Genomic DNA, 21949 nt, shown 5'->3' with positions numbered 1-21949 from the left:
AATGATTTCTCTGATTCTGGTTTTATGTGGAGTGCTAATTACATTAAATACTTGGGTCTTCATTTCTCCTCTTCTCTTGCAGGTACGGTTTCCCGTTGTATGGAAGATTGTATACAAAAATTAACCACTCTTACTTCAAAATGGCACCCTTTATACTTGTCTTAGAGGGGACGATGGGATACGATAAAGATGATGCTCTCTCCTATCGTTATCTTTACTATATCCAATATCCCTCTTTCTATTCCCTCAAAACACTTTAAAAAAATCAATTCCATCCTGTCGGCCTTTGTGGGGTAATAAGAAATCTTGTATGTCTTTAACCAAGCTGTCACGCCCAAAATTGGATGGTGGGGTGAACTTTCCCAATTTTTCCCTTTATCATAGATCCTTTCTACTACATCAGGCTTCAAAATGGATTTTGGATTCCACTTTGTCATCTTCTCTTTGGTTAGATTTAGAATGCTCTTTCATTTCTCCCTTCTCTTTTAGTGAGTATATTTTGTTTTCTCGCAAACCACAATCTCTCTCTACCCCCATTCTCAAACATACATCTTAGATTCTCCCCAGTCTTTCTACCTCATCCTTCTTTGAACAACCTATATGACATAACGTCTCTATCTTAATCCATAATAAACCAATTTTTTGGAGGTCATGGAGATCTCGTGGCCTTATTTGGGTTCATCAACTATATCATCAGGATCAAATTCTATCTTTTCCGTCCGCTCTCTCTTTGTTCCATTTTCCTCTTTCCTTCTGCTCCAAATATTCCCTACTGACCACTGCAATTCAAGATGCCTACCATGTACACCTTACCTCTCCTACCCCCACACTCCAGGAGCCCTCTAACATACTTCTATTAAGATCCCTACTCCTTAAAGAGGCCAAAGCCTAAAAAATGTATGCTCTTCTTCTAAAACCTTGCCCATCCTACGTTAAAACTAAAACAGAAGAGGCCTGGGAATCAGATCTTGACACCTTGTGGCCTATAGAATTATGGGATAAACTTTGGTTGAAACTTCGAAAATCATCCAGAGCTGCTAACACCACTCAGACACTCTTTTTTATATATAATCGCCTACTATTTTCACTACTTCTCCTTAGCAAACAGTTCTCAGACTCCAAAGATACATGTTGGTCATGCTCTTCACCTCGTGCAGACCTATATCACATGCTTTTTATGTGCCCATTAGTTCATAGTTTCTGGGTGAAAGTATGGTCCCAAATTAACATGATTTTCTCTTCCACTCATTCCTTTTCCATTTCTCATATTTTTCTGGGGAGTATCCCACCTATTTGGGGTCATTATACTTCAAATATAAGAATAATTGATTTATTGTTGGCAGTAGCCTTCCAACAAATTACCAAAAATTGGAAAGATTTCACTAAAATATCGTATCAGGCTTGGTGGTACGCTGTGTGCTACAATCACAGATTATTGGGAACAAAAGGGGTTAGGTCCTTTATGTGGTGAGGGCTAGACCTAATATCAATAGTGAACAACACAAAGTACCCAAACCACAATGACTCAATAAGTTTTTTTGATACAGGGTAAGAAACCAATTTATTGTCGCTTCCCTAGACACCATTATTTTGTGTCAATCATTTTGTATTTTTTATATTTTCAAAGAATTGCTGACAGAAAAAGACATTGATTTCAAATATTTACAAGGCTAAACAAACTTTAACAAACATTAAAGGCAAAGACTATTTACATATTTAGAAACCATTATGTCACACATTAGAAAGTATTCTCACATCAGACATTAAATAAAACAATTATTGAAAAAATAATACCAACATTTTTATCACAAACAACAACAAAAATGCAAACACTGAATGAGAGAAACTAGGGGTTGGGTGGGTAGAATATAAGTAATTAAATGACTTATATGTATTTTAATGCTGGACCAGCCGGTCCTAGCTTTTGTACAACAATGATACTTTGTATCTCCCAAACAACACTGCCGACGCGTGTCTAGACCAGAATGGAGTCACTGGTCTGTCATCAGGGCTGTATGTGTCTTGTATCAAGGCTGCTCAATGTAGAATTTCAGAGGCGGTCTTTTGGAGGTCCGTTTAAATGAATAGCGTGGCCGAACAGAGAAGCCTTTTACTTTGGGTAGTGCCGAGTGCTGGCAGAATCCATTAGGAGCAGTGTAACCATCAATTTTGATTCTTGATTTGATCTCTCGTTTGCGCATGAAAGGGGTTGTTAATTTCAGCGTTCTGTAGCTGGAGCTGCTGCTCTGTGCTGCTGGATTCGAATTTCTCTCAATAAACGCTGAAATGAACAACCCCTTTCATGCGCAAACGAGAGATCAAATCAAGAATCAAAATTGATGGTTACGCCGCTCCTAATGGATCCTGCCAGCACTCGGCACTACCCAAAGTAAAAGGCTTCTCTGTTCGGCCACGCTATTCATTTAAACGGACCTCCAAAAGAACCCCTCTGAAATTCTACATTGAGCAGCCTTGATGCAAGACACATACAGCCCTGATGACAGATCAGTGACTCCAGCCTGGTCTAGAAATGCGTCGGCAGTGTTGTTTGGGAGATACAAAGTATCATTGTTGTACAAAAGCTAGGACCGGCTGGTCCAGCATTAAAATATATATAAGTCATTCAATTACTTATATTCTACCCTCCCAACCCCTAGTTTCTCTCATTCAGTGTTTGCAATTTTTTTGTTGTTTGTGATAAAAATGTTTGTATTATTTTTTCAATATTTGTTTTATTTAATGTCTGATGTGAGAATACTTTCTAATGTGTGACATAATGTTTCTAAATGTGTAAATAGTCTTTGCCTTTAATTTTTGTTAAAGTTTGTTTAGCCTTGTAAATATTTGCAATCAATGCCTTTTTCTGTCAGCAATTCTTTGAAAATATAAAAAATACAAGATGATTGACACAAAATAATGGTGTCTAGGGAAGCGACAATAAATTGGTTTCTTACCCTGTATCAAAAAAAACGTATTGAGTCACTGTGGTTTGGGTACTTTGTGTTGTTCACAATCACAGATTAGACACGACATTTGTTTATCCATTGGTCATGGCTGTAAAAAGAAAACAATTGTGGGAACCGGTTACATCCTTTTTTGATAAATGTGCACGACGCTCTCTGCCCTTATCACCATTACAGCAAGAAGTTCCTAAACCTCCATAATTCCCTTCTAATAATTACATATGCTCTTGTTTTATCCTTACTGTTTATCTTACGTCTCTATTTTATATTTCCTGTGTATTTTATTGCTATATATTTTATTAATTGCCGGTCATGTTAACAGTCATTGCCTGTATTGCATTCATTACTATTGTTACTATTGCTTTTCTTATTTGCATTATTGTTTGGTTTTTATGTTGTATTTTTATTAATTTATTTTGCATATATTTGTCTTATTTGCTTCAACAAAAATCTTTGAACTTAAGAAGTCGAAAAGCTTTTTTGACTCATGAAATGGGTTTCCCGAATGGATACCAATTTGGTATCTGGAATGGGTGTTGTGAGTGTCTTGTAGCATCCCTTCCATATACCGAATCAGTATTCTATGTATCAATGTTTGCGGCTGAAATCTGGTCTTTAAACATTGAGAGGTTACCAAGACCTTAAAGGAGGTGGTAACCTATTTGCAAAAGGACAGCGGGTCCCTAACCTTTGTGAATTAAAAACAAAGGGGCATATTATCAACAAGTAGTGATATTTATTGCTAAAGAAGCATAGCGACATTTTTTTATCGCCAAGCATCGCCAGATTTTATCGCAGAGATAACGTGCTATTAGCAACGTTTATCTCCAATGTGATAAAATATCCGGCGATAGCGGCCAAATGCTTGAATATCGCTGGAAAACCAGCGATAATCAGGCATTAATGGCAATAGGGTTTTAATCTGAATATCCACCTCCCATTGGATGTAGAGGTTAAGAACTGGTCTGAGCAGGCGTTAGTTTAGCGAGAATTTTTTTATCGCTACGCCTGCCTTGCTAATAGGCGATAGCGACGTCAGCGACTGCTTTCAGTCGCTAACTGGTAGGGTACGCCCGCTTTGCATGTCATTAGCGATAAATATCGCTGACATGCAAAGCGGGCCACAAACCCCTCGCTATCACCTAAAAGCTGTCGCTAACTGATGTTAGCGACAGCTTACTAATAGGGCGATGAACTTATCGCCGCTTTCCAGCCAAAAACGGTCGCAAAAGCGGCAATAATTTCATTTTGCCTGCCTTGATAATATGCCATAAAGTTTGTTAAGGAATAGGCAGTGGTCCCCAGGACCAGTTGGGGACCACTGACAACTTTCAAATAAACAACAACTAAAAAAGAGCATTTATTTTTAAATATACCCCTTTCCTTTTAGGGGAAATCGGCTATATTTTAAATAAAAGTTTGCTTTATTTAAAAGCAATCATAAACATGTTGGTCTGCTGACCTCAGGATGTTGTCATTGCTGTTATGGCTTCCATTCGAAGTGGAGTTGCAATGTACCGACTATCCAATGAATATTGATGAGGTAGAGAATATTACAATCTATCTGGATCTGATTTTTACAACCAACCGATTTGCACATAGCTCAGTTCAGAAAACTATTTAAAAATCTCTTCACACTGGTGCATTTTGAGACCAGTATTTTGTGAGCAGTAAATAGTACATCTGCTCCAGGACATGTTATCTGGTTTAATGTGGGAAATGTGGTCTGTGAAATCAATTGAAATAATGGTATTTTCTCCAATGATCTTTTTAAATTTAGATAACTGGAAGGAGTTGCCATTATCTTTGGATGAAAAGGACTGTGAAGACCCAGAAATACACAGAAAACTATGGCTCAGTATCACTTTTCAGACAGTGACAGGTCAAGGTGGATTTGCATATGGCTGGGTCCAAACTGAGGTGACATGGTGCAGAAAAACCATTGTATTGAGATGCAGCCCGAGCGATCATCAGTGGTTGAGATTAATTTAATGTATTCTATCCATCACTTTGTTTTTTGATGGCCTGGGTGTGACGGATATGCCTAGATGTGGGCTCTGTGCTCACTGCACCACTGGAATCAAGGGAAAGCCTGGCTGATGAGCTCATAATAAGGACAAAACCAGTCCTGAGTTGCTTGTTTCCAAATTCAGGGATGACCTTCCTGGCAGATAAGGCTGGACTGTTCCCATTGGAGCACGGTCAAGAATGATTTGCATATTGCTGAGTCCAAACTTAAATGACATGGTTGGCAAAAAACAATGGATTGGGATGTATTTGCAAGTGACTGAGATTAATTCAAGCATTATGTCAATCACTTTCTTTTTGAGACTTTGAGAAAACTGGAATTTTTCTGCCAAACCAACTAATCTTTCCTGTCAGTGTCCTAGGACTGCAAATGGCTCTATTTTTAGGGGTAGTGTACTGCTTTCAGACAAAGACCGCCTAGGTGTGAGGGGAGTGGGTCTACCGGACAGGGTGGCTGGGAAGGGACTGTATCCTGCCCTGATTACATTTCAAAGGGCCTGGTTAACAGCACACGCAAAGGAACCTGACACTATGCTTTCCCTTGCCTTTGTCCCCTTTGACAGCTTGGAACCAGAGAAGGGAAAGAACAGATAAGAATCAGTTTTGGGGGTAGGTCGGGGAATAACCACACACAAAGTACGGCATCAGTTATAAAAGGGGGACCTTCACAACATCTCATCAGAAAACTCCTGGACCTGTGGAAGATTCCGAAGTAGGACTGCCCTGTTGCCAGGACTGCCCTGCTGCTGGAAGGCCTGGCATCGTATTCGACTCCTTGAACTCACCATGAACAGACGGATCAACGCTGTATCCTCCACATGCTTTGACACCCACTACACACTCCGCAAGACATTCAAATGGACCCCCAAATCAAGGAAGACCATCACACTGGCACTCATCAAAAGCAGACTGTTCTACGGGATCGCTCTCTATGCTAGAATCAACAAATCTCTCCTTCACAAATGCCAGACCGTCCAGAACGCCCCAGCCAGACTTGCCCTCAGCCTTCCACAACAGCAAAGAACTATTCAACATCGTCAAAGAATTTACCAACCCCACCGCCGACACCAACGACATCACTCCATCCCAAGACCTCTGCAACTCTATAGCCTCATTCTTCCGCAACAAAATCGCTGAAATACATAACAGCTTTGGAGACCAGCCCACCCCTCCTATCTCCGAACTAAAACCCCCCTCCAACAATCTTTACGCCTGGAACCCAATCACCACTGAAGACACCATCCGCCTGATGAACACCATTCACTCAGATTCGCCAACCGACCCATGTCCCCACCACATTTTCAACAAAGCAGACTCCATTATCGCACCCCATCTCCGAGACGTCATCAACTGCTCCCTCAACTCCGCCACCTTCCCGGAAAGCTGGAAACACGCCGAACTCAGCGCCCTCTTGAAGAAACCTACAGCAGACACCACTGAACTTAAGAACTACTGCCCCATTTCGCTCCTCCCATTCCCAGCCAAAGTCATTGAGAAAGCCGTCAACAGTCAACTCGCCGACTTCCTCGAATCCAACAAATCCCTCGGCCTTCACAATCCGGCTTCTGAGCCAAACACAGCACCAAGACCGCCCTCATCGCAGCAACAGACGACATTCGAACTCTACTGGACAACGGAGAAACTGCTGCCCTCATCCTACTCGACCTCTCTGCAGCCTTCGACATGGTCTGTCATAACACCCTTATACAACGCCTCAGCAACGTCGGAATACAAGGAAAAGCATTGGACTGGATAATCTCGTTCCTTGCCGAAAGAACCCAGAGAGTCTGCATCCCCCCTTTAAAATCAGAGGCCACCGAAGTCATCTGCGGCGTACCCCAAGGATCCTCACTCAGTCCCACCCTCTTCAACGTATACATGAGTCCCTCGCATCCATTGCGCGCCAACACAACCTCAACATTATCTCCTACGCAGACGACACTCAGCTGATCCTATCCCTCACCAAAGACCCAAACACCGCCAAAACCAACCTACACGAAGGGATGAAAGAAGTTGCCGAGTGGATGAAGAACAGCCGTTTAAAACTAAACTCGGACAAAATGGAAGTCCTCATCTTAGGATCATCCCCCTCTGCCTGGGACGACTCATGGTGGCCACTGGCCCTGGGAACCGCACCCATACCAACGGACCACGCACGTAACCTGGGCTTCATATTGGACTCCTTCCTCTCGATGACCAGACAAGTCAACGCCATTTCATCATCATGCTTCAACATCCTACGTATGCTCAACAAAATCTTCCGTTGGATCCCCACCAAAACAAGAAAAACGGTCACCCATGCACTGGTCACAAGCCGACTGGACTACGGAAACACCCTCTACGCCAGAACCACAGCCAAACTACAGAAAAAAAAACAACGCATCCAAAACGCCTCAGTCAGACTCATCCTAGACATCCCCCGCCAAGCTCACATTTCCGGTCACCTGAAAGACCTCCACTGGCTCCCTGTCAACAAGAGAATAACATTCCGCCTCCTCACCCACGCACACAAAGCCCTCTACGGCCTAGGACCTGTATACCTCAACACGCGCCTGTCCTTCTACACCCCCACCCGCCAAATTCGATCGTCCAATCAAGCCCCCACCGCAATTCCACGCATCCAAAGAGCCACCATGGGAGGAAGATCCTTCTCCTACTTAGCGGCCAAGACCTGGAATTCCCTCCCCACCCACCTCCGCCTCTCACAGAACCACCTTTCCTTCAGAAAACAACTGAAAACTTGGATATTTGATAAGTTAAGCTCCCACCTCCCTTAAGCGCCTTGAGACCCTCTGGGTGAGTAGTGCGCTATACAAATTTAAACTTGACTTGACTTGACTACAAACCCTCCGCAACACTGGAAACCAATACCTCAATGATAGAATCTCCTTCAACACCCTCAAGAGAAACCTCCGCTCTACCAACCTAGCCCTGGCCGAAATCCCCTGCATCCGTTGAGCCAAAACGGGAGGCAGATCCTTCTCCCACGTAGCGGCCAAGATCTGAACCGAACTCCCCCTCAGCATTAGATGAAGCTCAACACTGTAAGCCTTCAAAACGGTACTCATAACCTGGCTCTTCAGATGACCTCTGAACTGCCAGACCCCCTCCCCCTGCGCCTTGAGACCCTTATGGGTGAGTAGTGTTCTCTATAAACCCCTGATTGATCGATTGCTGTCTGAAGAAGGAATATTGGACCTGCTTACCTTGATCCCAAGCTACCCAGAGTGACTCCAATAGTCAATTGGCTGACCTCCTGAGTGAAACAACAAAGGAAACAACTAGCTTCTAAAGACCTCCCACTCACTGCTCAGCTGATTAGCACTAACAGACACGCTTAAGCCCTTCTGCTGGCCTCTGCTGGAGTGAGTCCTGTTCCCCAAGATGTGAACCTCCAGACAATTTAGGGTTACATGAGTGGATGTGCCTGACTTCACAGTCTATGGTAGCTCGTGAGGGAAGTGAAAATGACCTGGAGCCTGGAAAAATGGCCTGGGTACCTGCCAAAAAGAGAAGGGCAAAGGCATGTTCTCATAGTCCGGTGGAAGCCTGAACCTGAGAAGGATGCCCCGGAACCTATAGGGGAAGGCACTGCTGCCCTGGGGGACCTACCTGAGTTGGCCTGATGACAAACTGAAGGGGTGCATCCCAGAAAGAGTACTGCAAAGCAAGAGGGCGTGATCTACTCTCGAGTGACTAGGATGGCAAATCCAGGCCAGGCAGCTGGTGACATCTCTGGTGATCAACTGATCTATAGGGAGAATGATCTCCTGTGTAGTGAACGCAAGGTTTTGGAACCTGGGACAACCCATGTTTTGGTTGTCTCCCAGTGCAACAGGACGTTCATACTGTAGCTGTCTGGGAACATGCCCCCTGGTAGAGCATCTGGGGCAGGTCAAAATCTTTGCAAGGTTGTTTACGTACTTCTATTGGCCCCTGATGAGAATTATCTCAGATGCATTCTGCAAGTCTTGTCCTACATCCAAGGCCAATGGGATGTCAGGGGCAAAGCAAAAGTACTCCCAGCTTCCACTCCCCATAGTGGGAACAGCCCTTGAGAGGGTGCGTATTGATATTGTTTGGCCCCTAAACCCAATGACTGTCCTAGGCAACAGCTTCCTCCTGGTTTTGGTGGACTATGCCACACAGAACCTGAAGGCCATTCCTCTGAGGATGCTGACTGCACCCGCAGTGACCAGGACACTGATGGGGGTATTTACCCAAGTTGGGTTCCGCAAGGAGGTTGTGTAAGATCGAGGCATCAACTTCATGTCTGCCTACATCAAGTCCATCTGGGTTGAGTGTGGCATGCAAGTTCGACAAATGGACCTATTGAAAGCTTCAGCTAGACTCTGAAATACATGATAATGGGCCTGGCAGAACTCATGAGGTGTAAGATGAATGTACTCTTATTATGCCTACTTTTTTGTACAAGGAGGTGTCTTAGAAGGGAGTAGGCATCAGTCCCTTTGAACTTCTGTTCTGTCATCCGGTGAATGGACCTCTCAGTCTTGTAAAGGAGGGATGAGAGCAAGTTCCCAAAAATCCACCAGGATGTAGTGGGCTACATGTTAGCACTCAGGTCTCTGATAAAATGCTTTTGCAAGAAGAAACCACTAGGAACTGAACACCACCTACGAAGTGGTAAAGCACTGATACAACCAGAAGGCCACTCTGGTGGTTACCAAACTGGCCAGAAGGTGTGGGTTATGAAGTCTGTGGAGCTGGGCTTTAAAGAACCAGTGGACTGTGTTATATGAGGTCAAAGAGCAGAAGGGGTTAGGTAACCTACTCTGTGGACCTGAAGACATTGAGGAACCCCTTGAGGGTCCTGCTTGTATATCGCCTCAAACTTCCCCTTGAAAGATCCGAAGTAACCATGCTCCTAGTAACAGGCGATGATTGTGGAGGAGACCAAGCCTCTCCCTAACCTCTTGTCTGCCAACAAGCAAGATGGTTCAGAGAAGGAGCTGTCCTTTCACCTACCATGACCTCATAGCAAAAAGGGAACTGTTGCCACTTCCTGCGGAAGTTTGGCACACTCTTCTCACTTACCCCTAGCTCACCTCTTGGTGTCCCCATATTATTGACACTGGGGATGGCAAGTCTTTCAAAAACAACATTTGCAGATTGTCTGACAAAGCCAAAGCCGGCCTCAGGGAAGAGGTATCCAAGAGGTAGGAGGTAGGGACTCGATCAGCCTCTATACTAGTCCAGTTGTTGGGCTGTACTTCCCAGGTGTCACACAAGAACTTTAGTTCTATGTGTATTACTAAGGGCTCATCTTAGTCACTAAGTCTGATATACACCCCATCCCTGAGTTGATAAGCTCATCGATCAGTTGGGAGCTGTCAAGTTCCTGCGTTCATTTGACTTGAAAAAAGTATAGATCCAGATTTGTTTAGCAAAGGGGACTAAGGAGAGGTCTGTATTCTCCACCCCAGTTTCATGTTATACCCTTTAGGTTAAAGAATGCCCCTGCCACCTTCCAGAGGTTGGTCAACCGGTCCTAGCTGAACTAGAAGACTTCTGGGCTGCCTACTTGAATGACATTACAGTCTACAGTTCTAGCTGTAATGACCATGTGCACCACCCCCATGCAGTGCTCAGGCTCCAAAAGGGGCATGACTGACTATCTAGGATAGAAAATGCCAGCTAGGGTGAGGTTCTGTGGTATACCTGGATGGCCAAGTCAGTGGAGGTGAGGTGCAGCCCTAGTAAGTCAAGATACAGACCATCCTGACCTGGGAACCCCCCACGACCTAGACTGTGGAGAAAGCCTTCTTAGGCCCTACTGTTGATTACAGGAGATTTGTCAAGGGAAATGGCACTATTTTTTCCCTCTTGAGAAAACTGTCTTTCAAGAAACAACCCAAGCAGGTGATCTGGATGGGGGTTTACCAGAACGCTTTTGAGACCTTGAAGGAACCCATGTGCACAGCATAGGCCTGGATGGGCAATACATTGAATGATTTACAACCAAAAATCGAAACGAATGGCACTACTTTTGACATGACTTTAAAAGATTTAAACAGATGTAAAGAGAAAACAAGAATAAATATGAATTAAAATGGATTACTTTGGATTAAATTGCATCATTTCTGAATACAATTTGTGCACAAGGCTGTGCAATCCGCTGGCCTGATTTAATTTTATGGCAAGGCACGGAGGGCAATATTATGCATATATCTTTAATTGCCAACTCACAACAGCAACTACAAAACAACTGAAAGAACTTAGAATAGTAAACTTAACATTTTAAAGTCTATTCCATCTTGTGTGGGGCAACCATCTTCCTTCTTTGTTGCTCCTCACAGCCAAGATAAGGCCATTAATACCAAGGTCCTGTAAATTGACTGTCACTAGCACCCATTCTGCAACTCACTGTAGTAGCACTGTAAACTTGTCTCAGGCATGTCACTGTGTTGTACTTGCTGCTCAGACAGTGAGAATGTGGTGTAGGATGTTGACCATCATGATGCTGGGCAGCAGGAAGGCTGCTCCTGGTGGGGCTCTTCATGACATTTTATCTTAATAAGTATACTTATCCAATCTACCTTGGAACCGGACATCCTTGATTGATTACAACACACAGCAGGCTTTAGTGCAGTTTTAAACTTTCATTTCAACCAGGCCAATACCTTCCTTTTTAGGTCTCGCCTATTCTATCCCGCAGGGATAAATAGGCGAGATTATAGTAAGCGGAAAAGAAAAGTCTACCTAGCTGCGGATTGCGTACAGTTCATGTGAGCTATGTGCGTGCACATCATCATTAGCCACATCACACACCACCATTTGTCTGTGCATCGGCATCAGACTTCAAAGGCTGCCGCTCCCCCACCCCCTGCATCAGACTTGAAAGTAATGCACTCCCCCGCCCCTACCACCGGAATGCCAAGAGCTTTTTTTTTCCTGTCTTTCTCTGGCTCACATTTTACTTTCTTCTCTAACTCATGCTTTTTCGTCGGATCGTGCATTTCTTTCCACACTCTTTCGTCTGCTAGTGCTTTTTTCCCCACTCTTGTTGGCTCGAGCTTTTTTCCCCCACTCTTTATTCGGCTCAAGTATCCCTTCCCCCACTCTTTCGTCGGCTCGTGCTCCCCCCACTCTTTCTCAGTGCATTTTCCCCCCACGCCTCACACTGCTGCACGCCTCACACTGTTGCACGCCTCACACTGCCGCACACCATACACTGCTGCACGCCTCACACTGCTGCACGCCTCACACTGCTGCACACCACACACTGCTGCACACCTCACACTGCTGCATACCACACACTGCTACACGCCACACACTGCTGCACACCTCACACTGCTGCACGCCTCACACTGCTGCAAACCTCACACTGCTGCACAACACACTGCTGCACGCCTCACACTGCTGCATGACACACACTGCTGCACGACACACACTGCTGCACGACACACTGCTGCACGCCACACACTGCTGCATGCCACACACTACTGCACACCTCACACTGCTGCATGTCTCACAATGCTGCACGCCTCACACTGCTGCATGCTGCACACTGCCGCACGACACACTGCTGCACGACACACACTGCCGCATGCCTCACACTGCTGCACACCTCACACTGCTGCACGCCTCACACTGCTGCATGCTGCACACTGCTGCACGACAATCTGCTGCACGCCACACACTGCTGCATGCCTCACACTGCTGCACGCCTCACACTGCTGCACGCCTCACACTGCTGCACGCCTCACACTGCTGCATGCTGCACACTGCTGCACGACACACTGCTGCACACCATACACTGCTGCATGCCACACACTACTGCATGCCACACACTGCTGCATGCCTCACACTGCTGCACGCCTCACACTGCTGCACGCCTCACACTGCTGCACGCTGCATGCCACACACTGCTGCATACCTCACACTGCTGCACGCCTCACACTGCTGCACGCCTCACACTGCTGCATGCCTCACACTGCTGCACACTGCTGCATTACCAACACTGCTGCATGCCACACACTGCTGCACATCTCACACTGCTGCATGCCTCACACTGATGCACACCACACTGCTGCACCCAACACACTGCTGCATGCCGCACACTGCTGCACGCCACACACTGCTGCATGCCACACACTGCTGCATGCCTCACACTGCTGCACACTGATGCATTACTCACACTGCTGCATGCTGCACACTGCTGCATGACACAATGCTGCACGCCTCACACTGCTGCACGCTTCACACTGCTGCACGCCACACACTACTGCACGCCACACACTGCTGTATGCCTCACACTGCTTCACGCCTCACACTGCTGCACGCCTCACACTGCCGCATGCCTCACACTGCTGCACACCTCACACTGCTGCACGCCTCACACTGCTGCATGCTGCACACTGCTGCACGACAATCTGCTGCACACCACACACTGCTGCATGCCTCACACTGCTGCACGCCTCACACTGCTGCACGCCTCACACTGCTGCATGCTGCACACTGCTGCACGACACACTGCTGCACACCATACACTGCTGCATGCCACACACTACTGCATGCCACACACTGCTCCAGCCTCACACTGCTGCATGCCTCACACTGCTGCACGCCTCACACTACTGCACGCTGCACACTGCTGCACGCCACACACTGCTGCATACCTCACACTGCTGCACGCCTCACACTGCTGTATGCCTCACACTGCTGCACACTGCTGCATTACCAACACTGCTGCATGCCACACACTGCTGCACTTCTCACACTGCTGCACGCCTCACACTACTGCACGCTGCACACTGCTGCACGCCACACACTGCTGCATACCTCACACTGCTGCACGCCTCACACTGCTGTATGCCTCACACTGCTGCACACTGCTGCATTACCAACACTGCTGCATGCCACACACTGATGCACACCACACTGCTGCACCCAACACACTGCTGCATGCCGCACACTGCTGCACGCCACACACTGCTGCATGCCACACACTGCTGCATGCCTCACACTGCTGCACACTGATGCATTACTCACACTGCTGCATGCTGCACACTGCTGCATGACACAATGCTGCATGACTCACACTGCTGCACGCTTCACACTGCTGCACGCCACACACTACTGCACGCCACACACTGCTGTATGCCTCACACTGCTTCACGCCTCACACTGCTGCACGCCTCACACTGCTTCACGCTGCACACTGCTGCATTACTCACACTGCTGCATGCTGCACACTGCTGCACGCCTCGCACTGCTGCATGCCTCGCACTGCAGCATGCCTCACACTGCTGCACGCCTCACACTGCTGCATGCCTCACACTGCTGCACGCCTCACACTGCTGCACACTGCTGCTTTACTCACGCTGCTGCATGCTGCACACTGCTGCATGCCTCACACTGCTGCATGCCTCACACTGCTGCATGCCTCACACTGCTGCATGCTGCACACTGCTGCATGCTGCACACTGCTGCTCGACACACTGCTACACGCCATACACTGCTGCATGCCTCACACTTCTGCATGCCTCACACTGTTGCACGCCTCACACTGCTGCACCCCTCATACTGCTGCACGCCACACACTGCTGCATGCCACACACTGCTGCATGGCACACACTGCTGCATGCCACACACTGCTGCACACTGCTGCATTACTCACACTGCTGCATGCTGCACACTGCCACACGCCTCACACTGCTGCACACCTCACACTGCTGCACACCTCACACTGCTGCCTTACTCACACTGCTGCATGCCACACACTGCTGCGCACCACACACTGCTGCACGCCACACACTGCTGCATGCCTCACACTGCTGCATGCCTCACACTGCTTCACGCCTCACACTGCTACATGCCTCACACTGCTGCACGCGTCCCTGCTGCATGCCATACTGCTGCATGCCTCACACTGCTGCAAGCCACAAACTGCTGCATGCCACACACTGCTTCACGCCACACACTGCTTCACACTGCTGCATTACTCACACTGCTGCATACTGCACACTGCTGCACGACACAATGCTGCACGCCTCACACTGCTGCATGCCACACACTGCTGCACGCCACACACTCCGGCACGCCACACACTGCTGCATGCCACACACTGCTGCACGCCTCACACTGCTGCACGCCTCACAATTCTGCATGCCCCACACTTCTGCATGCTGCATACTGCTGCACACCTCACACTGCTGCACGCCTCACACTGCTGCACACTGCACACTGCTGCATTACTCACACTGCTGCCCGCCACAAACTGCTGCACGCCTCACACTGCTGCACCCCTCACACTGCTGAACGCCACACAACACCACCACATCACTCAGGGACACCAGCATATCACTCTGGGACTCCACCACATCACTCTAATACACCACCACATCACTCAGCCCAACCACATCATCACTCAGCACCACAACAGTACCACAACAGCACTGTCCTTGCTTGCTACCAACAAGCAATGCCATAGCCAATAGGACTCGCATTAGGAAAGTGTAAGCTATTGGCTTTGTGAATAACAATGCTATTAATTTATATATTTTCAAAGCCAACACATATTTAAAAAAATTGTCATTTACGATACCAATAGCTCACACTTTCCTAATGCGAGACCTATTGCATTGCAAATGCTTGTTAAAACTAGGGTGGTTCATGGTATATAAAAAGTAAGACATGTGTGCTTATGTTTTATATGTCCTGACAATGAAAAACTCCTAAAGTCGTTTTTCACAGTCGTAAGGCCTATCTCTCCCATAGACTAACACTGGGTCATTTTTATTACCATTAACAAGCGTTAGACCAGATAGAGAAATTATGCTTACACTCAAATGAAATGTAATTTGAAATCATCTTTAATGGTGTAGTCAACTTTTCAGTTACAATTTTTAAAATGCCTCTTTTTGACAGTTGGTATTTTTCTGCTCAAACCAACTGCCCCTTCCTGCCGGTGTCCTAGCTCACATGACTGTGAATGGCTCTACTGTTGTGATTTGTGTATTGCTTCCAGACATGGGACCAAAGAAGAACTAAGTGTGAGGGAAGTCAGTCTTCAGACAGGATGGCTCAGGAGGAATAGTGCCCTGCTCTGTTTGCATTTCAAAGGGCCTTGCCTGCAGCACACACAGAGAAACATGAAACCAGGGCCTCTGCTTGCCTTAGTCCCCCTATACCGTTTAGGAGGGGAAGAACTGACCAGAACCAGTTTTGAAGTAGGTCAAAGAATTCTCCTACACAAAGGCTGGCATTAGGTATAAAAGGGAAATTTTCAGAACCTCTCATCAAAACACTTTTGAGGTTGTGGCAGATTCAGAAGAAGGACTTTACAGCTGCCAGAAGGACTTCCCTTCTGTTGAAAGGACTGCCTTGCTGTCTAAAGAAGGACGAGTGAACCTGCATGTATTGATCCCAGCCTACCCAAAGTGAAGCCAAGGGTCAGCTGGCTGTGTACGAGTGTAGTATTCACTCTTGAGTATCTTGTAGTAAAATAATGGTTTATTGGTAACCTTGTCCAGCAGTACGGTAGAGCTGTGAACACATCCCGGCTACACCTCACTGATCCTAACATTCTCTTACATCTAGTCATATACAGAATACAGTTAACACTCTACATTCTACACATTACTACATCTACATTCTACACATTACTACACGTACCTTTCCTTTAATTAAAACATACCTATATTCCTCCCCCAAAAAATAAAAGACAAATAGACAAGAGAAAAAAAGATAAAATAAATAAAAGTGGAACAAACATAGTCATCAAGTTTCTTAGGTTTAACAATGTTCCTCCCAAAACTACTGATTATACCTTCATTAGCAGCAAGGTGATCTACAGGATGGTTGACAACACTGCTATATCAATATTTTCATGTTCAAGATATTCACCAGAGTTATCAGAAACAACGGGAATAGAACCTTGATCACAAGTGAGCCACCAATATTTATCTGACTGTATTTTTATTTAGTTTGATTACCTTCTCGGGCGAGCTAAACCTCTTTTTCCTTTAGCAATATTTTTACTGGATTTAATGCGTACCCATTGACTTTCTTGTAATGTGACATCTTTAACCCCATGCTTTTTGTTAATATATACAATGTTTTTCTGCTGAGAAGTCATAATACGTTTTTTAATATCTGCAGTCTGCAAATCTACTTTGTTGCCCTTGTTCATCCAACCAGGGTTGACTTTTGAAAGAGGAACTCTGCCTCTCATAACACCAAAAGGACTAAAACCAGTTGAATAGGGGACAGTTACTTTGCAACTCCACACCATTTTCATTAATTCAATTTCCAAATTATTTTTGTTATGCAAAGCTTGTTGTATGGTACCTTTAATACCTCTATTGATCCTTTCCACAACAGCATTTCCCCTAGGAGGATATAGTGTGTGAGTTTATGTTCAATACCAACTTAGGAATAACTTAACAATACTTAGGAAATTCTTCATTTCTAAAGATTTGAATTGAACTCCCTTATTGGTGAGTAAAGATTTTGTAAAACCTTCTCTGCGAAAGATACTTTCTAGAAATGTGATTACTGAACGTGTGTCGACCTCCGTTACTACCTTCAATTCCATCCATTTTGAGAACAAATCCATTAAAACAACAATACATTTCTGAGAACCATCACTCCAAGAAACTGGACCCATAATATCCAGTGCAACGTCCTCCCAAGGTAAGTTAGGATATGCAACTGAATTTAAAGGAGGATTTACAGTTTTCTGTGATTTGTCTTCTGTTTCACAATCAACACAAGATCTGACAAAACGTTGAGTTTCAATATCAATCTTAGACCAATACAAAGATTTAATATTGTGTTTGGTCCGGGAAATACCAGGATGTCCCTCGTGGCAGAGTTCGAAAATCTTACTCCTTAATTCAGAAGGTGGAATAATTTTTTACCCTCTCACCAAGAACATCCCTTCAATACTCAATTTATTCCGTACCTCCCAAAACGCTCATTTTTTATACAATCAATCCATCCATTTTCAATATTGTGCTTTACTGTGTCTAATACTTTATCTTTTGATTGTGCTTCCGTCCACTCTTTTTCTTGCAACCCTTTGCAGTTCTCATCGACAAAAATTCCTGCAACACATACATCATTCCAAGGATTTGTGTCAATCTCTCTTAGACACAGAGAAATTTTGCTCAAGAAACCTGCAGTTGTGTTCATTTTTCCTAATACATATTGCACCTTATAAATGAAATCTTGTAACCTCATAGATAGTCTTTGAAATCTTAGCAGATGCTCTTGACAAACCTTTCGTGGTGAGTACTTTTGTCAAAGGTTTGTGGTCTGTTCGCACCACAAATTCCCTTCCCCACACAAATTTTCTAAAAAGCTCAAGGACCCATTTGCAGGCCAGTGTCTCTCTTTCAATAACTGAATACCTTTCTTCAGTGGGAGATAATGATCTGGAGGCAAATGCAATAACACTTTCACCACCATTCTCATTAGCTTGAGTAATGACAGCACCTAAGCCTTTTCCACTAGCATCAGTGGTAATGAAGGTTTTAGCAGAAGGAATGAATCCTTTTAGGGTAGGAGATTTGGAAATAGCAGACATGATTTCAGGAAAAGAGATTTGACACAGTTTAGACCAAACAAACTTGCTCTTATACTTAAGTAGAGTACGCATTTCATGTGTCTTTTCAGAAAACTTCTCTACAAATTTAGAGTAATACTCCATTAGGCCTAAAAAAGAGCGAAGTTCATCTTTATTCTGAGGTGTGGAGCTTTGAGAATAGCCTCAATTAATTTTTTTTAGGCTTAATACCATCACAACCAATTTCATGTCCTAAGTAAGTAACATTGGTCTCTACAAACCTACATTTGCTGATTTCACATATTAAACCCTTCTTGTCAAGTAACTGCAGGACCATTCTTAAAATGTCATTGAGATATTTTTTTGTTTTTCCCATAATTAGGATATCATCTTGGAAAAATATTACCTTACGGATGTCACCAAACAACTGTGTCATGAGTCTTTGAAAGACAGCTGCCGCCGATGCCAATCCAAATGGCGTGCGTCGGAATTAGTAACATTCGAATGGTATACAAAAAACAGTCAACTGTTTGCACTCAGGGTCAAGCGATATTTGATGATATGCTGAAGATAGGTCTAGTGTGGAGAACCACTTTGCATCTCTTGCCAGGGACAGCATTTAATCAATGCGGGGCAATGGAAATTGGCCCACTATAACGTTGTTGTTCAATCCTCTCAAATCAACACACAAAAGGACCTTGACATTGGACCGTCTGGCAACGACCAACGGAGAGATCCATTCAGAGGATTCCACAGGTTCTATTATATGAAGATTGATTAATTTATCTAATTCAAGCTTTACCTCATCTCTCACAATGAGTGGAATATTCTGTGCTATGTGAATTTTGGGAACTGCACTACTTTTCAATCTGATGGAATGTGAAAACCCTTTCAATTTGCCACTTATACCATTAAAAACATTAGGAAATTCATTTAATACCCATCTCTTAGTGTCTTCTGCTTCACATGCTACTCACACCTGTTCTGCACTATGAGGGTCTAAAATTGTATTTAGTTTACGTTGGTCCTTCCACCCGAGTACAGATGGTCCATCCCTGGCTACATACAATTTACATATAGTATGCAAACCCTTAAACCTGAAAACCAGTTGCCTAAATCCAATGATAGCAATTTTTTCACCAGTATAGCTTTCAGGATTGATATCAGAATTTTCTAAATGACATCCAATGACAGAACTAAAGTATTGACACCAAATATTTTCTGCAATAGTCGTATACGGTGAACCTGAGTCCGCTACCACTTGTAATGCAACACCACCAAAGGAAACCCAACACAAAGGCTTGCTTTCTCCTTCTCCTGAGATTTTTAAAACAACTCTTTTTTTAGAGTCATACTTACTATTGTTTTCACTATCACTATCAACAGATGAACATTCTTCAATATCACCATCTCTTACGCAATGTTCTGACAATTCAGCTTTTTTGACAATAGCTATGAAGTCTTTCAAACATGACTCCCCTTCCACCCACAATCTGTGTTGAATGGCTTTGTTTTTTGCATACATAACTATTTGGTCTCTGATAAGCTCATCACGTAAAGTACCAAATCTACAAGTTATAGATAACTTTCTTAAAGCTGATACATAATCTTCAGTAGATTCATGCTTCTCTTGCTTCCTCTGAAAGAAAGAATGATGCATGATCCCAAAGCAAACTACAGGAGAAAAGTGTTCGTCTAAGTCTAGTAATGCAGCTTTAAATACATCAATGTCACAGGATCTGTCACGTTTTTTTAACTGAAAGAAAATGCAGAGTCCTTATGGACCAAGACAGTACATTAAAAATTCTCTTTTTCCTTTGTGGAATGTATGATCCACTGCAATCCTCAAGATCAGCAATATAGTTTACAAAGTACACTTTCCATTCATTCCATTGAATGATGGGCACTTCAGGAGATGACAAGAATTATTTAGGAGTGTTGAGATGTAAAACAGAATCACCAAGTGGGGGCACTTCGCTTCGTGGAGGAGCTTCCATAGACATAGTTGCAGTAGAATCAGTAAAATTGTAGAAAGATGTACTTACTGTTCTGAAATTCTCTGAAATAAGTGATCCAGTGCACTAATTAAGTGAAAATCATGCAAAGAAATTCACCAGTGCGTTTCAAAGATCTGATCATTGTGTTACTGAAATTCAAGATGGCATCGCGTAAAGGTTACAACCTTCGTGATGACGTTGATGTGGACTCTTCACCAAGTGTGCGTCAAAGAGGAGAAAAAGTCTTGAAGAAAAACTCACGGCAAATGCAGCTCGAGCCTCCAGAACGCTCGTCTTTAAACAAATACAACTCCTCGTAGTTACAGTTGAACGTTGCAGCAACAGGCAAGCAAATACTTGAAATAGATTTTCTTTTTAAGAAATTATTTTCGCTTACCGGAAAACGTAGTTTGTTGCTGATAAAATGTTCGAACACTTTCCCAAACGCTGGATAGATTGTAGTTGGTTGACAATCAAACTGTGACCTACAATTTTCCAAATTGTCGAAAATAACGTGGATTCGTACGAGGTTACCTTCCTCTCGTCTCCATATTCTGTAGTATTCACTCTCGAGTAATCTTATAGTAAAATAGTAGTTTATTGGTAACCTCGTCCAGCGTAAGGTAGAGCTGTGAACACATCCTCTGCTACACCTCATCAACATTCTCTTACATCTAGTCGAATACAGAATGCAGTTAACACTCTACATTCTAGACATTACTACATCTACATTCTACACATTACTACATTGAGCCACTGGGACACAGCAAACATCCAGAGGCCTCTCTGCAACTGTCCAACTTCCCGGCTTACCAGCACCTACTAGACCTGCCTGGACCTGCCTGAACCTTGCTGCTGGCCTCATCCCCAAGAGGTGCCCCCCAGGCCCTAGACCTTTGTTGGGCATCAGTGTGAACTCCTTCTCAAGAAAAGGTGAAAATCCTGAAGTTTGGACTCTGCGACGCAAAGTGACCTCTTTGTACCAAGAATCAACCAACCGTCACAAAGCATCCTTCTCGCAGTCCCCTCCAACACTTTTGTAACTCTTAGTGCCAGACTTGAGAAGGTAACTCTTCAGCGGGACTAACCTGGTCCCTGTATCTGACGCATGCTCATAGCGGTCAGCATGACTTGTGACTTTCCCAGGCTCTAGCATGACCACATAATTGCGAGTAGGGCTTTGTGCTCCTTGCCACTATTTTTACCTACAACATTAAAAAAAATTCTCTGGTTCTACTTATTGAATTTTTGTAGTTTGGATATCATTTTATTTATAAACATTTACTCTATTTTTCTAAATTGGTTTGGTATTTTTCTTGTCTTGTGTTTTTACTTTATTATTGTTCTTATGCTGCATAAATACTTCACACATTGCCTGTAAATTAAGCCTGACTGTTTTGTTCCAAGAGGGTTAAGCATAGGTTAAATTA

The 21949-nt window shown here is 44.5% G+C and overlaps 1 protein-coding gene and 1 pseudogene across 1 annotated transcript in view; one reads left to right on the top strand and one right to left on the bottom strand.

Moving 5' to 3' along the window:
* LOC147708536 (mortality factor 4-like protein 2) overlaps positions 1 to 21345 on the top strand; it is a 37081-nt pseudogene extending 15736 nt beyond the window's left edge.
* Positions 1 to 21949, bottom strand: part of LOC147708533 (uncharacterized) — a 561724-nt gene that overhangs the window by 33634 nt on the left and 506141 nt on the right. The window lies entirely within an intron of this gene.

The sequence above is a fragment of the Lissotriton vulgaris genome, chromosome 6, assembly GCF_964263255.1.
Source record: "Lissotriton vulgaris chromosome 6, aLisVul1.2, whole genome shotgun sequence".
In the NCBI taxonomy this organism is placed as follows: Eukaryota; Metazoa; Chordata; class Amphibia; order Caudata; family Salamandridae; genus Lissotriton; species Lissotriton vulgaris.
The sequence above is the reverse complement of the archived record's forward strand: the minus strand, read 5'-3'. Positions and strand labels throughout refer to the sequence as shown.